At 40.4% G+C, this 15,058-nt stretch overlaps 1 protein-coding gene across 4 annotated transcripts in view; it reads left to right on the plus strand.

The window, feature by feature from the left end:
* kank4 (KN motif and ankyrin repeat domains 4) overlaps positions 1-15,058 on the plus strand; it is a 170,576-nt gene that overhangs the window by 64,872 nt on the left and 90,646 nt on the right. For 2 of the 4 annotated variants that reach the window (XM_041790797.1, XM_041790799.1), the window contains exon 2: positions 7,686-7,819. The exons of 1 other annotated variant lie outside the window; for it this stretch is intronic. The gene's annotated coding sequence lies outside the window, so the exon portion shown is untranslated. Of the gene's footprint in view, positions 1-7,685; positions 7,820-12,636; positions 12,731-15,058 lie in introns of all 4 variants that reach the window. One more of the 4 variants, XM_041790798.1, reaches the window with a different exon arrangement.

A 15,058-nucleotide genomic window follows, 5' to 3' on the forward strand; every position in this document is an offset into this window, starting at 1 on the left:
ACCAACACCAGTGGTAGCCAGACACCCAGTTTAGGCCACTGCTCTATTCCTGAGATGCACCATGTTTTGTTCAAAATGTAGAATAGAGGCAATGCAGAAAACATTGCATATGTAGCTGCGTAGATAGCTGCATATTTAATAAAACTGTGCCGCTAATGTAGCTACATATCTTATGTTGTAATGTAGCTTACTTAGCTAATGTAGCTAAAGCTAAGCTCACAAAGCAGATACATAAGCTATATACCTACATTGCTAAGTAAGTTTTAGCTACAATTGCTAAAGCTCACGTTGCTAAAGCCAGCTTAGGTATAGATAGATATATAGCTATGTAGCTGTTTTTAGCTACTTTAGGTTTAGCTACATTTGCTAAAGTTCACATTGCTAAAGCTAACTTAGCTGGTTTTTGTATTAACATTTATTACGTAGCTAGCATAGCTATGTTAGTATTAGCTAAAGCTAATGATGATAAAGTTAGCCATCTGTTGTAACTACTTCCTTAACAGGTCTATATATAATTTAGTCCTGTATTAGACCTCCGATCTTTTTCTCTTTTTTTATCAATGAAATATTTCTTAGTCTGTAATGTTTGCAGTGTGGTTAGTTCATGAATTGGACTGCCAGACTTTATGAATAAAGCTGAATTTTAAAAGCCCAATATTGGATTGTTTTTAAGATTTGTGGTGTCAAAACAGCTATCAATATTATTTGATTCATACTTGAATCATATCAAATTTGAAAGATCTGACTTTTGACAGTTCTTGACTGACTTGTATACATCAATCTCTTGATTCCTGCTAAAGCCCTTATCAGGACTCTTGCTTGATAGTTGCATCTATTTATGTTGATAACTTCATCAATCAAACTGAGACTGTCTCTTCTGCTGTAACTCTTTCAGACATAAGCAAAGAGCTTTATAGTTTCTTCATGCCACTCACAAACACCTGCCGTCTGGGCTTTCATTATTAATGCAAGTAATATTCCACATTAATCGTTCCTTTTTGCAAGCACTCTCCTGCACATTAGAAGCTGCAGCTACAACAAACAACTGAATGGATATTTTTATGTGTAAAGAAATTACAGGGGATATAAAGAGTAGAGATTCTTATGACTGCAGTTTAAAAGAGATATCACATCAGAGACTGTAAGGTGCATATGAGGCTACTTTATCTAAGCAGCTAGAGCCCTTTGACCAACATGCTGTTCATCTGAGTTCAGTAAGATGCAAAAGTGATGGATTATGCTGCAGCCGCAACCGAGTGGAAAATCAATTTTGGCCTGAAAAAAAAACGGTTCTCCTACATACATTATCATATTTCACGCTACATGACACAGACTGAGATGTTTTATTTCCAGATATTTGATTTGGCTCACGGCAAAGCAGAAACAGGCCGCTGATTAAAAAAGAGTGGGAGCGGGTTAACGAGGTGAGGAGGAAGAGTACTTCAAAGATCCAGCCGGGCGGCGCAGACTCAGGAAAGAGTTTGAACCTAAACAGCTTTTTGTGCTCATTAGCAAAGAATGCGTGTGAAGTTGGAGGGAGGTTTGTTTACGTCTACATCACACACAGAGGTTTCTACCTGGATGTCAAGTTAAAAAAGCCTCGCTGGTCTGACATTTTAAAAAATATTCTCTCCGATATCTCCCAGAGAGACACAGCTATTCTCCTTAATTCACTTAATTTGACAGAAAATGTTAAGGCCCAGTTTAGTCTGCATATGAATGTCTTCAAAACTGGCAACACACAAAACAAACCAGATTTAGATAGACACTGTTTTCATACAAAATCCCAGAAACAGATTTATAAAATGTGTCAGCAGCAGATGATAAATTGGCCCAAAATGAAAACACAAATTCTGCTTCTCTATGGAGTCAGATGGTAACATGCCAAAACCCACAAATAACCTTGTTTTCTAGGGATGGCTTTCAGGTGACGACTATAATCTGTTTAGCAGGTCTGGCTCAGGATATCTGTTGCTCCCTCGATAAAAATGTCTTATTCTTATGGATGTGGTCCCTTTTAAGATGAAATTGGAGGAAGAAATCTGCCTCAGGGAGGAAAACATAACTTTTTAAACATGCCAAGTAGAATAAATGACTCTCAGCACTTTGCCATTTTGTTATATTTGAGGTTTTCAATCTACAAATTGTTTGTGACCCATCCTGGAGACAGTGGCTCAGCATTTTTTGTTAAAAAATACCAAAGCTTGACTCTCAATTCAATATCTAGCAAGCCCTCTCCATGATATCTAGAGGGCTGAACAGTAAGCTCAGGTATCCAAGAGCCTCCATGCCTGAGCTCAAAGCCACCATGCCAACACCATACCTTACCAGATGGCCATCACAGCCCAAACAGCATTGCCACCTTCAGCAGATTGATGCTCCAGGCATGCAAGCACCAGGTAGTGACAATACTGATACTACCTACCTACCTTAACACAACTCATAGTTAGAACCACAAAAAGATAACAAGCACTCATCTCTGACTGACTGGGCATGAGGCTCTACCTCCCTCTACTCCCTCGTTTTGCTGAGGGAAGAGAACAGACCATAGAATCAAGGTTGATTTTACCTGATAGCTGAATACCAACCCCCAGTTTTATGACCTGTGACCCGTGACTGACTTGTGACTATGAAGTGCTATGCTATTTTATTAGTATATCTTCAAAAGCCTTTTTACAGCGTAACGCTGCAGTTTAATTTGCAAGTTTGTGTATTCAGGATGCCTTTCTCTGGGTTCTTGCAGCCAATTACAATTGTCTTTGAATGAGATCAGTCATGATACTGATCATGTTTTGCCTCCTGATTTGGGCTGTCAAGATGAACAGAGAATTAAAGGCCACAATTAGAGAACTTCAAAATTGCAAATAATTTTTTGATTGATACTTCATTATTCCTTTCAACACACTTCAGAGTAGGCATGTCAGCATGCCACAGTGATGTACAGTAAGTCCACCACTGCTCTGTATTTTTTTACTGATTGCCAATAAACTTTTCATCTCTGATAATTAGTAATAAAGTAGTTCAGATTTTTGAACACCAGATTTACAATCTATCACCAAATATTTGCTTTTTAACTAAAGAAAACCAAGTGCCTCCTGTGGAAGCTGAGAGAGGAACAGTGAAGTAAGACAGTCTGATAGTTGTTTTATGTTTGGGACATCATTCAACATGTTCAGTGCTTATGGGACCCCTTGAGTATGTGGCGCCCTAAACGGTTCCCAACCATTTTTGCCTGGAGACCCCCTTACTTGTATCCAAGAAAAGCTGAGCCCCCCCCACCCAGGACCCACATGAATTAAAACATTATAGATTGCTTTCAACATAAATTTTGCTTGTTTCAGGGACAGAACCCTAAGAGAAAAGGCTGAAATACATCTATCATACCAAAAAACGCTTGTATAAACTTTGTAAGTAGTTTTGCCATGATCTTAGATAAAATATATTGCCGGTGTTGGACCAAAACCTCATATATTTTTATTCTATTTTTTATATTTTTTCATAATCAGTGCTATTGATCCCTCAATACATCTATCAGTGGGTTTTTACCAACTTTAAAGCAATAGAAAGTGTCAAAAATATGCTGACTATGACCACTTAGGGTTAAATTAACTGAAAAATACAGTGATTTTGACAACCTAATTTTGACAACTTCAGAACAGACAAAGTCTCGCACACCTTTTAAGATCTTTGGGGCACCCCCTTGGGGGTCCCAGACCCTAGGTTTGGAACCACTGGCCAAGGCAAACACCCATACCTGATGGTAAACTCATAAATTTCACTAACATTCAAAGCCAATGCATATATGTGTTATTTATGTATAGATATAACTGGGGAAAATAATACTGATATTTACCCCTAACCTCATATTTGCTGATACCAATATCATGCTGATAATATCCCTAAAAATACTGACACTTATGGCTCATTTTCACTGTAAATGTTTGTCGATCAGCTCCAAATATCAGTTTTCTGTCTCATGAACTGCTGTTAACTGCTGTATCAGCCCTGAAAAATCAATACTGTTTGACTTTGTTGAGTAGATCGTCCCGCAATCGGAAGGTTGTGGGTTCGAACTCCAGCTCCTGCAGTCACATGTCGATGTGTCTTTGGGCAAGAGACTTAATCCCAATTTGCTCCCACTGCTTCACCAGTGGTATATGAAAGGGTATGAATGTGTATGAATGACATTAGTTAACAGTGATTGCTAATTCTCCATAGCAACCTCTACCATCACTGTGTGAATGGTTTGAAAGGGTATGAATGGGTCTGTTAAATTTGTGGTCAATTCAAGTTTGAAAATTATATTTTTTAAAAAATAGTGGTGTCATGCCAGCTACTCTCATTCCACACTGTTTATGACATTCTTGGGAGTGGTCACTATCAAACCTTAAAGATTTATTTGACATGATCTGTATGCATGTTGAGAAGGATTGGCAGGGATAGCTCTGCATTTTCACAGCCACACTAACAGAAAACCACAGTCTTAAACACTTCAGTTTGCTGTGAGATATTTGCTTTGGCACCAGAAAACTGGGAGTGCTGGAAGGTGTCTGCTGTTCTTCGACTTTCTTCTTCTCCTGTGTCTTTTAAAAAGGATAAAGCCTTTGGTTTTCTCCCTGGTAGGAATTACTGTCTCATTCCCAGCTCGCCCCATGGTGCCTGCAGTGATAGATGGCTTCTGTTAGACAGTGAGAGACAGAATGAGGTGAGTTGAACGGGGGGTTTAGCTACAAAGAAGCAGGTACCCACCCAGAAGATATACTCTTTTGATAAATGCGTGGTCGATGAGATTTTGGGATTCAGCTTCACTGAAAAGAGAGACTAGGGAGGCTGAAAATTATGTCATCATTGTTTAACGCAGTCCAGATCTTAAACAGATCTGTGAGCACACGTGTGTTTCCTTCATTTGTGCACAGACTTGGAGCCCTTAGGCTGCTGTAATTATGAGTCACATGTGCTATTTGTGTGTCTCATGTATGTGTTTGGTGAAAGAAACTGTACCCACCCACTCACGCTCTGCAGCTTACAGACAGACAGATGGATGTTCAGCAGCTCCCCACTGTCTCTGGGGCAAAAACAAACGATGCTGCTGTCAACATGAAAATCAAGTAGCTACATTTTGCAGCAGGGTTGAGCGACCATAAACAGGACCCTCTGAAAGTGCTTACAGCGCAAGATCAAAAGCACTTAAAAAACTTTGGTTAATTAAAGAGATTGAATGGACGTGATCAGAAAAACAAAAAGCCCAGGAAAGCAGCACTCCCCCCTAAAGTAATGAAGTAAAATCATGTTTCACAGACCTCCTGGAAATCATCACGAAAGTACAAAATTTAGCATGATGACACTCCAGTGCATGATTAATCTCTGCTGGCAGAGGAAAATTAAAAACCCTGTTGTCAAATTGAGTCCAAGCTGTTGACTAAAAGCACGTCTAATAATCAACATCACCTCTGTCTCATTTTGTCTCCTTCCTGTTGTTATTAGTAAGTGGTTTTATTGCCTCTCTTCACTTTCACGTCTCTTGGAGCTTCCAGTGATTCCCTCGATTCTCCACATTTCCTAATTACTTGGGGGCTTATGTTCCTCATCATCTCAATCCTGTATGATTACAGGCATGACCACATTTGAAAACAGCACAATAAACTTATTTCCTTGAAGTGAGACATCACTAAAGTTTGGTAATGAAGGATACTTGCTTGGCTAGTTGTGATTTACTCATGCAGTTTATAAGAACAGAATGAACAGGAGAGACTTGCTATTCTGTTATTCTGTGTTCATGCATTATTCGAAGAAGATCAGCCCGCTGGGAAGTATTTTAGTACAGGATAGTGATGGGTCGTTTGTGAACGAGCCGGTTCAAAGAGTCGGCTCTTTTATGTGAACAACAAGAGCCGGATCCCGTTAGAGAGCCGTTTTATATTTTTTTAACTACTATTATTATTATTAGCAGTAGTATCATTTGTTTATGGATGGTGTGTGTGTGTGTTATCTGATTGATTACAAGGGATGATCTTTTATCCTCTACCACAGGCACACCATACATCAAGGACTCATGTTGGGTGGTGAAGCATTAATGTTTACTGTCAGGTATGTTGTACACCCCAGCCAGTGAACAGATTTCATCGACATTAGATTTTAAACAATTACATGGTATTTTCATCAATTTTAAAAATTGAGCATAGTTGGAGCAAAATACCTGATGAAATATCAATAATGTGTTATAACACTGCTAAAATTGGCAGGTCAAATGAAGCCAAACTGCTACCTGAATAAAGAGCCATTTGGGAGCTGAAAGAGCTGACTCTTTTTGCTGAGTCAAGCCAAATGAGCTGGGTCAGTAAAAGAGCCATCACTACGACAGGAAGAGAAAGCAAGCTTGCACAGTTACTCCATGCCAATGAAGGATGAGGAAACATACAAAATCAAATTATTTCACTACTTTTATAACCTTCAAAACTGCTTGTAAAGCAGGCGCCCATATCCTGACGCTACAGTCCTCAATTTTGGTCCTACTCATGCATGCAGCCCCCCCCCACCCCCATATTTCTTAGCTCTCTTCAGCTGTCCTGTCTAATTAAGACAAAACAAAAGCCCCTCTTAACACAGTATAGTAAAAGATCTATTACAGTCTGTTTTGCATAGTTTTGTCAAATTAAAAGATTTCTTCTTAGTGCCACTGAAATAGTGTTTCTCAACTGTTAATGGCCATTCCTATTATATGCAAGTCTGCCCACAGATTTGGGCTGGACCCTTGAAAACCCCCAGAGAATGGGCCCTCCCCATTTGTGCTTTTGTGATGTATGTTGGATCCGTTGCTTTGATGCTAGTTTCCCGGCTAACAGTTTCTTCATTTTGGAGCAGACAAGTGTTTGAAGCTATTACTGGGTTCTGATGTTGCAATGCTTTCTTCATACTATTTTTCAACCCATTTCACCAGTTTTTCACCTATTTGCCCTGATTTGGCCATTTTTGCCACTTCTTTTTGCCATGTTTTAGCAATTTTACCACTTTTTAGACACTTTCAAGCAGTTTTTCTGTTTTTAACCAATTTTAAAGCTTCCTTTCTCCTTTAACCCATTTACCACTTCTCTTTGCCCATATTTGCCACTTTTTTGCCTTTTTTTTGCCTTTTTTGCCACTTTTAACCCATTTGCCACTTCTTTTTGCCACTTTTATGCCACGTTTTATCCTTATTTGCCATTTATTGCTGCTGTTAACCAATTTCTGCTGCTTTTAACCCATTTTGCATCTTCTCTTTGAGATATCAACCCATTTGCAACATTGTTTCCCTTACTGCTTTTGTCAAACGGTAGATTTTAATTGTCTCCTTTACTTAGAACTTAAAAGTATTGCATACTATAGTGTGTTATATGTTGTAGTACATTCACGTCATTTATGGATGTTAGTTAGTTAGTAGTTATTTAGTATATTATCCCTTTTAAACCAAACCAAACCATTGTTTTTAAGCCTGCTTTCATTGAATAAACCCCTTAGCAGTAAATCCTCTCCTGTTGAGACTTTCTCTCCAGAATAATTTCCCCACATCCCTAAGCCTTAGCATCAAACTGTATGTTGTATGATTGGAGTCACCCTTTATCTTACAAACCATGCTCTGCACCTCAATATGGACAACAAATAGGATCTCCACCTCCTTCTATAATTAAAGTAAAATGCCTTCTTTACAGGTGCTGATGTTGTGTTGCTGACATCTTTTGGAGCCAAGACATATATTGACTGGAGCAGTGGGATTGACGCAACACGCCTTTTGCTAACTAAAGCACACGTTTAACTTCCCAGGAACTCAGCAGAGATCCCACAGGTCAGTACAGACCACAGAACAGATTCATGTTTAGGTGTGAAGTAAACCTTCACAAGTAGAGAAAGTTCACTGTCTTGTGTTGGTTATGTTTCTTCTCGCCATTTCTTATCTGCTCTAGTAATGTGGTAATAACGCTGTGAGGAGCCACATTTGTCAAGTGTGTTGTTAGACATGATGTAACATCTGCTCTTTTACATAAAAATTTGGAATAAACTTCAAAGGAATGTTCACACTTGGAAAGAAATTGCACGTTATGAAGTAGGCCTGGGTAATATGGCCTGATTATCACATCGTTGCATTTTTCTTTCCCTTTTCTGTTAACAGTTTTATGTCACGGTAATACAAAATTAAACAGAGATACTGCATTTAAATGCATATCCAGGTGTTACAACTCCCCTCCTCCCCCACAACAAGCCTGTGAAAAATGACTTTATATGTCACTCTGTTCACTTCTTTGCGACTGCACCCAGTTATATGTTTCATTTCCTGAATTGGGTTTTTTTGGTGTAATGCTCCGACTTCGTCACTCCTCGCAGATTTATTTTACAGACGGATTTGAGGAGTGATGAGAAAAAATCTTTACCTCATTGTCTGAGTCTACAGGTAGACGCTGGGGTGGAGGAAGGTTGAAAGTGAGAGTGAAATGATTCAGGACCTAACTGGCAACTACAGAGCAGAGGAAGAGACCGGAAATCCTGCAGCTGAAGGCCAGATCAGACTACAGGAATTCAGGCAGGTTTTGGCCCAACTGCAAAGTTGCAGCACATTGTCAAACCTCAGGCCCGATTACGCAGGCCAGTAACGCCAAACGGTATTGTAGTGTGGCCTAATTAATGATGTATTCAAAACACCCCACGTCTGTAATTCAACAGGACTACACAGCAAAACCTGAAGAGTTGAATTCTCAGTGATTTCATGGTTGATTTTAAGCACCAAAGTGTAATTGTAACTCCATTATGAGTGAAATGGCCTTCAGTGATGGAGTTACTTAACAGTGTTTAAGCATCTAGTGTTAGTCTTACTCTGCAGAGAGTTGATTTAAGTACCGTACACTGCCGTTTCAGATCTGAGGGGTGGAGTTTTCCTATCATGCCATTATGCAAAGTGTTCTAATGTGTTTAGATTTTTTAGTCACTGCTGGGGCTCCTTTGCTCATGTTTCTGGTGGATTATTGTTGTTTTTAAAGTCAGACACAGCTGCACCATGAGTGAAGTTTTCCACGGAGTTACTGACTTGTAGTGTGGCCAGGCTGTGGGCCAAGATGGGTCAAGATTTTGGTCGGATAGTCTGTCATAGTGCCAACATGAATGACCATGAATGTTGTAGTCTGAGCTGGCTTCTTGATAGACCGCCAAATTATAAGGATGTCTATCTTGATTTAATTATGATGCACGTGAAATCAGTATTCCCAGGTATGACTGCCTGTATTAGTGCAGAATTATCGCTCGATTTAAAAAAAGTCTGACTACAGACTTTTATTCTGAAGAACTTGACAGAAACAGCATGCTTATCAATGATTAATCTTAGCTTTGTCAGCGGTACCAACTCCTGTATGTAGCTACAGAGTTTGCAGCAGCTCTGGCTCTTTTACTCTATGTGGACTTAAAAAAGGCGGGTCATGAGTTCAGACATTCTTTTAATCAGTTTTTTTAGCCTGTTATAAGATTAATTGCTGCAGCGCTGGGCTCACCCGTGACGATCCAAAGCTGCACACAGCATTTGTTAAAGCCCATGAAGTCGACAGGGACGCTTTGCAACGCAAGGACACTCGCTGTATGTTGCTGTTATTACAGCCATTTAACCCCGGAGAAGAAATAACACACTTTTTACCTGCTTAAATACAACAGTACAGGTGGGATCTGTCACATATCTTTCTGCTAAGTCAACGGTGGTGGTGGTTATGTCACTAGTGTGCACTACAACACAACTTATGCATTTAAACCAGTGTTAAAAAATATTTTCTGTGGCAGAATTTTTACTGGTGATGGTTTTAATACTGGATTACCGCCCACCACTATTAAGAAGTAGCTATAGTGATAGACTGCTCGGGCGGTGCGGGGGTTAGTGCTGTTGCCAAAGTTCCTGTTTCACTTCCTAGTCAAGGCGTTTCTCTGCAAAGTATGCATGTTCTACCTGTATCCCATGCTTGGATTCTCTCCAGGTACTCTGGCTTTCTCCCACCACCAAAGACATCATTGTTAGGTTAATTGATGACTCTAAATTGGCCATGACTGTGAAAGTGCCTGGTTGTTTGTCTTAGTCATGCATGTCAGCAAGATTGACTTGGTGACCAGTCCAGGGTGTACCCAGCCTCCTGGCAGTGACAGCTGCCAGCCCCTGTAACCCTGAATGGGATAAAGTGTGTAGAAAATGTATGAATATAGTGATAGAAACCATGTTTCACAGGAAAACTAACTGGATTTTAAATGTAAAGTTTGTGTCATGCTCCATCTGCTAACATGGAGGAGGCAGGTTTATGACTTAAACTGCAGCTAGCCACTAGGGGGAGCACTAACTATACTGTTTATGTCACGGACAATCACTCACTTTTTCTTTAATCCCCTCTTCTATATTGTGGATAAGTTTAGGTCACTCACCGTAGTTAATACGTTTTTGAAGTCCCCTTCATGTTCAATTCTCAAGCCCTCCAATCCTTCAAAGGACAGCCTTTTTTGTTCCCTTTTTCTCTATGTATTTTAGCTTTTTGATATTCTTTGATTCTCCCATTGCCCCCTTCCTTTCTCTTTACTTTCTTCTATTTGATGCTCATTCAGTCTTTCATTTCTCTTTTTTCCTCCACTGGAAAATCCTCGCACATTAAGAACTGCCAATCAGCATCTTCTGTCACCACATCCATCGCCGTGAAGCCAGCGGGCCTCATTCCTCACGCCTGTCCAATATCCCGCCACTGCTCTTTGTCCCGTCCTCCTGCCTGCAGCGCTCGTCTGTATTTAGTGCTCTCCCCAGCGTGGCGAGACAGATAACACAGGACAGAGAAGAAAGAAAGACAGGTGGAGAGAGAAAAAGGCTCAAGAAATGAAAGGTTCTGACTTCTTGGTAGCCGTAGGCAGCTGTTGCTCTACAATTGCAATAAACAAACCTCTCACCTTTGGTTCTATACATCTCTCAGATTAGTCTGACACAGCAGCCTTTTAAGATAGGGAACCATGGAGAGTGTCAGGGGAGATAAGAGTGCAGGGTGTGACACAAGAAAAAGGCTGAGAGCCAGGCTTGAACCCTTGATCTCCAAGTACATGGTAGGAGCAGCGCCAGCTGAGTCACCAGTGCTGCCTCCTCCTGCATCCCCTTCTCTCTTTGCACTAGTTTTGTCTCCTCTTTCCTGGAAACCTCTCCTCTAAGTGGGAGTGAAACGCACAAGTCTGAAATCTTTTTTTTACATTTAACTGGATCCAGACCAAGCACAAATTCCCACCAAAGGCAGTTTATTTACTCAAAGAAATAATTTCCATTGTTATCATCAATTATGCAAATCCCCAGAGCTATTCCAAACATGTGGCTGCAGTGTTTTTTTAATTGGGGGCATTTAGTTTGAGTTTATAAAGATTTATGCTCATGCTATCTTGCAGTTTTCCTTTTTTAAACTCAAAGAAAACATTACACTCACACAAAGGACTCCCTCAGGGCAGATAAAGACAGCTCTGCTTCGTGTGAACAGTGGTCTCAAGTAGGAGTACAGCAGGCTGTGAGACGAGTATATGTTAGTTTAAAATAATGTGTGTCTCCATCATCTATAAGCCTCTTTACTCTGTGATTAAGGCTCAGACTGGATTTCTGCAGGAGAGGGGAGGGGGGGCGTTTTCCCCAAAGATTTTATAGTCGGCTCTGTCAAATCTTGTTGGATATAATGTATACTCTCAGGGCAAAACTGTATAGATATAACCCCTTTAGCATCAGCACACCTCTGACCCACAATGCATCAGTCACCCCTCCCATTTCACTTACGTAAGGAGAGATTCCTGGGAATTGTTTAGACAAGGTCACGACCCCGTGTAGCTTCCCGTCAGACTCAACAAATTGTCTGCGCAGAGAGAAATGATGCAGCCTCCTGGTTACCTCCACCAAAGTTTCCTTTTACAGAGTGGCACAAAGTGAGCTCACATGGGCCAGGAGATGGATGGATAAATGTAAAGGAAATCAGGGAAAAAATGTGAATTATGCGCTTTTCCATTGCCCTTAGGTGAGGGTGGGACCTCTCAATAAAAAGAAATAAATACAGCAAAACAATAGGGTTGAGTGTTGAATCACAATATGGTCTAAACTCTTGGAGAGTTTTAAACCACTTTTCCTAAACCTACAGCATTCTACAGAAAATACTTTATCAGGGATTTACAGTATGTTTTGGGCGTTTTGACTTCAAATGACCGCAATTTAGCACCCAGAAGTCCACAATATGTATCAACAATACGGCTGATATCAGAACTCTTTGCTTGCCTCTCATTCAAACCACAGCCTGAATATCGTTTCCATGGCTCTCTTACCTTGATTTGATATCCCTGAATGCTGTTATCCTTGAGGTCGCTGGCAGTTCAAATGAATGGGGGAGAATCATAGCCATGAGTGAAAAGGCTTAAGGTCTTTGCACACTGAGTACAATATTTTTGGATTTTTTTTTTTTTTTGGATAAATACTATGAAAAAACCCTTACAGACTGAGTCTGTTATGTTTTATTTACATTCACTGTGAAAAATTCATAGAATGTGGCAGATTGTTTCATAGTGCATGAAAATAAGTAATGAGGATGAGTCCATGGCTCTGTCACTCCTTAAAAAACACTCTCTACCCATCCTTTCTGACAGAGATCTTCATACTGCACCATCTCACCTATCATAGCAAGGTGTCAAGTTGGAGAGACGGAGAGCAACTTTTTGATGAGGTCTCTGTTATGTGGCTGTGAGTACAGATTTATGCCTTCATCTGTTGGTATGGCTACATAACTACTGCTATAATACAATTATACTGAACATAACATTTTTGAATGTCTTCCTCCTCTTCTGCATCAACACACCGCTGCATTCAGGTCTTCCACTGACCAAATCAGTGCAGTAGGTCTTCTTCAGACAGTTGTCTCAGAAACTCTGTTGTTCTTTTCTTAACTTCTGACACAGACTCTAAACGTGTTCATTTGAGCTCAGATTTGATCTCAGAAAAACACACACTGTGATTTGTTTTTGGTCCAGGAACTGCTCTACCGAGAGCGTAGTGTGAGCTGGTACGTTGTCTTGATGAAACAATTTTTCAACAACTGTGGTCTCTTTCTTCAATTTTTTTCTCGCAGTTTTAATAGTTTTATCCACTCCTCCACAATGATTAGAAGACAATCAACAGGACCTTCAATTCAGACTTGCTTTGTCATGCTTTCCTCATCATCTGTGATGATGTTGTTTTCTAATGCATTGACTGCAAATTTGCTTGCCTTTTTCCTTTTTGTAAGGAGTCAGAAGTTTTGAGCCAACTTTGGTACACAGTTTTGTCAAGTTTTCATGAAAAATTAGCCGAACTGTTAACCTAGCAAAGCAGATGGATTCGCCCATTTCCGTGTTTCTCACTGGCGAATCCATCTTGCAAAGCTCCTGTCCGAACTGTTTGGGCCTGGACAGAAAGTGACAGGACAGCAACAAGGGCAGTACTTTCGGGCGCGGCAGAGTTGTAATGTAAGCAAGCAGCGGCAAGAGGCTAGTGCAATTACAGAACAAAGGACGGCATCAAGTTGTTTTTTTAAAGATAAAGATGCGACAGAGCTTCATCCAATCACCCTCTGAGTTTAATATATGGATGTGTGAAACAAATCCATCTGGCGTGTCAGGTTACCGAACCGTCTCTCACTTTTTTTTTCTGCTGTCATTCTTATACTGAAAAAAGACTCTGGCTGTCTTTGCCAGTTATTGTTTAGGATTCACTGGCTTCAGGGTTGACTTATGGGTGGGAATAAACACAGAAAGTTATTGCAACAAAGACAGAAATACGAGATGCTCTTTGCTACAGAAACATAAAAACATAGGTACAATAACAGAGTAATAAAAGCATCTCCGTACTCCCTCAGTGCTTTTGGGCTGTGGTTTGTTGGCTGTGGTGATTATTAGTGATATTAGAGCCCAGCCTGTAGTCTGTGGAGTCTCTCACCCCCACAGGTCACCAGAGTTCAGCCCTGCAGGAAGAGGCTGTCTGTGGAAGCGAGCAGACCAAAGCCACAATCAGGTTATTGCTCAGCCATGCTTCACCCACACTTAATGATAAAACTCTCTCTCTTTGTTTCCATTCCTCTATCTCTGTCTGTCTTCAGATCTTTTCATTCCCAGGCCTGTTTTCTCTTCTCATTCTCAGGCCTGTTTTCTCTTCTCATTCTCCTCTGCAGTTTGTCTCTGTCCTCCAAACCAGATCACATCTTAAAAAAAAGAGAAATAGAGCTTGAGATTGAGATAAGATGGAGTGACACTGGTGATAAATAAAAACAGATCTTATTTAGGAAAGGAGCCAGTCAATAAGAAGCTAATGCTAGAGCTCTACTCCTGCCAAGAGCCACTGCAGAGTGCTTCCTCAGAAATCAATGAAATCTGATCATGTAGTGCTCGGGCATCGGATGCTGTGTTTCACACCTGATGGAGATGTGCACACTTGAAAATTGCCCAGATTAAATTCCTGACAACTGATGCACATTTTCATCCCCTTTTAATGCATCAAACAACAAGGAATAAAGATCACTTTATCTACGGTTTATTGACTCAAATAAACAGTCATACATCCAGTGGAATTTCAAAGCAATCCTGTATGCTCACTTAAACTTACAATATGTTACTTATTCAACATAAAATAGTAGTTTCAAAGTAGATCTGATCATAAAACAACTATCAACAGGGAGAATAGCGTCCACCTCTTTTCAGCAGAGGACCCAGTAGCCTGTTTTCAGCACTATTGAACTTCATCATCCAGCCAGGGTTCCTTACAATAAATGCCTATATGGCTTTACGACACACAGCTGGCTAGTTGCCTATAAGAGGATGATGGATGACGCTAGTTGAGAAAAAGAGAGGATGACCAAGCAAAAAGCTTGACTTGTGTGTGATAAATTCTGGACAGGCTTTTACAGGTTGGCATAAGCTTCAAAAAACCATAAGCTGCAGGGCCAGTGCCGAGTTAGCAATTCTGCTGCCCAGTGGGTGTTCTGACTCACAGCGAGTGAGACAGCAAAAGTCCAATGGCATAATAAACACCCAGGTACAT

Source organism: Cheilinus undulatus, linkage group 7 (genome assembly GCF_018320785.1).
Source record: "Cheilinus undulatus linkage group 7, ASM1832078v1, whole genome shotgun sequence".
Lineage (NCBI taxonomy): Eukaryota > Metazoa > Chordata > Actinopteri > Labriformes > Labridae > Cheilinus > Cheilinus undulatus.